The sequence below is a fragment of the Pinus tabuliformis genome, chromosome 9, assembly GCF_031772625.1.
Source record: "Pinus tabuliformis cultivar Carrire ecotype Pingquan chromosome 9, CPIR1, whole genome shotgun sequence".
NCBI classification, from domain to species: domain Eukaryota; kingdom Viridiplantae; phylum Streptophyta; class Pinopsida; order Pinales; family Pinaceae; genus Pinus; species Pinus tabuliformis.
In genome coordinates, this window is record NC_142307.1 from 454,231,562 (window position 1) to 454,234,184 (window position 2,623).

Sequence of the window (2,623 nt, forward strand, 5' to 3'; positions counted from 1 at the left end):
TATATGTTATGAGCATAGTTTGATTCTGATAATTTTCTGATTTAGGCTATCATCTTAATACACAAATATGATAGAAAGCGTATACCCTTGAGAACTTGAGAGCATTAATTGAAAGAATCATGCTGAACAAAACTCACAGATCAGATGCATAAATTTGTAATCTACTCTTATCAATAATGCTGTTTAAGTTGCGGCCTTGGAAACGATATACACGAAGTATCCCTCCAGATTATCACCATTTTGTGTAAGTCGATCAAATATTTTACTTGGTGCTTCGAATATGGTCACAAGATTTTGATTCATGGGGTTTTGTTCTTCTGATTAGAGCCTTAGTTCTGGACACGCATTTTACCGAGGATATATGGTAACATCCGCATTATGTTATTTGCCAGATTCTGTTTCTGTATTTGGATTATATTGCGGATACAAATAATGAATGTTGTGCATAAAATCTAAAATATAAAATCCCCATTGATCACCAAAATCTAAGAAACAGAGGCGGCGAGAGAAAAATAGGAATTCGTTTCTTGGCCAACACACAGCAAGGCAGAGGTAAAAGAGCTCCGATACCAAATGTAAGAAAATTAAAACAACGATTCTGCATGCGGAAAAAATTCAATGAATCGTTGAAACTTAATGCCCAGGGATATGAATTACCTCCAGCCATTAGTGAAACTCTTGATGCAACTTCTTTCTGAAAACCACGCTCCAGCTATCCAAGAAGAAGAAAATAATACAGAAAATCTGAAGGCACTTCCCAGCTCCGCTATCTCAGCTAGATGGTGTAAAAACTGAAGGGGATTGAGATGCAAGCTTGGGGACCAAACAGATGAATTTATAGCCAAGCTTCCATAAGGCTTCTGATAGCTATGTGTCAGATGTCCCACAGATCAAGGCAGAGAACTCCAGATGGAGTAATGGACCACTTCAGTGGCTCCCAACAATAAATTTATTAACTGCAGTTGATTTCCTTAACTTAAGGAAACTACTGCAGTTGGTTTCCATAAGTTAAGGAAAGACTGCAGTTTAAATTCCATAATTGTAGGCAGCAATTGTGCAAAAATTAATGGAGCTTAACATCTTCTACATTACAATTTGAATGATGTTCGTTTATAACCATCTTCTACATGGTTTTATCACTATAGTGTTTGCGGATTGATGTTTTTTTTCATTAAATATAAATATTGTGTGATTGTTAATTAATTGGATCTAAGGTATTTAGTTTAACTAATATAATTTTTATTTTGGTGATTGGTTGAAATATTTTTTCAATTAATTGATTGTGTAGTTAATATAAAAATTTTATTTTTAACGTGTTTATAAGTGTAATTGATCTAATATACAATAAATTATAAATTTTAATGTGTAAATTGATTTCACAATTTAAATTAATACTATAATGATTAGATCTTCGTTATTACCATACTCCACTCCACTTAATAACAAAAATTTTGTGATCATAAGTTACTTATCATGGAAATATATCTCATCTATTATACCATTTCCATGATATCTCATCTATTATACCATTTAATCAGTAATCTCTATTAAATATTAAAACGCAAAAATCTTTAAAAACTTTAAAAAATATCCAAATCTAAATTAAATTTTCATTCATACACGATTCAAACTTCAATCACAGAGATAGACATCCACCTAAAATAAATAAATATATATATAGACATCCACCTAAAATAAATAAATATAGCATATCACTTTGAATATCATGCCTCTATTCAAGTTAAACACAATTGTATCATCTGCCAGTTCCCTCAAACATCTCAGTTAACACATTTGGCGAGACACAGCTAGGCATGAACTCCAACACACTTAACACACGTACGACACATAGCTAAACATAAACTCGAACACACGTACGAGACATAGCAAAACATGAACGAACAATCATAACACATAGCACATACGAACAACAACAACATGGGGTGCTCCACATCAGCATGAGAGGAGAGGAAAGGAATGCGAGAGCGGACGTATAGATTCATCAAGAAGGATGCTATGAAATTTAACAAAGCTTGAATTTGTTGGACCTCTCCAACGGTAATATTCTCGATCCATCATTCCACGTCTCACAACGGCAATGTAATACAATTTGAATTTGGATGGTTTATAATTGCGTTCACATCGTTCCATCATCATCATTATCTTTTCTGTTTGTTGGACAGCAATACATATTTATATAAAAAAACTATTTAGTTTTATTATTGGAAATATATATTTATATAAAAATTTCCATTTAATTTTATTACTATTTTTATGGTAATATTTTATATATATTATTTACTTGGAGATTGTAATTCTTATTTGTCTTTATTTATAAGAGTTTTTTATTATTCCTTAGATTATTAAATTCAAATATTTTTAAAATGATGTGTGGTTGAAATATTCTCTCAACCAAATACTTGTGTGTCCAAAATAATCAACTTATTTTGAAACAACACTAAATATATTTATATATTAACTTATTTGATGTAAATATACCATATATAAAAAATGCATACTCAAATCTTAAATTATTCCATCTTTCGAAACCATTATTACAATTTAAATTATATTAATTTATAACCATCTTCCTCATAATTTTATCATCTTCTAGTTGGCGACA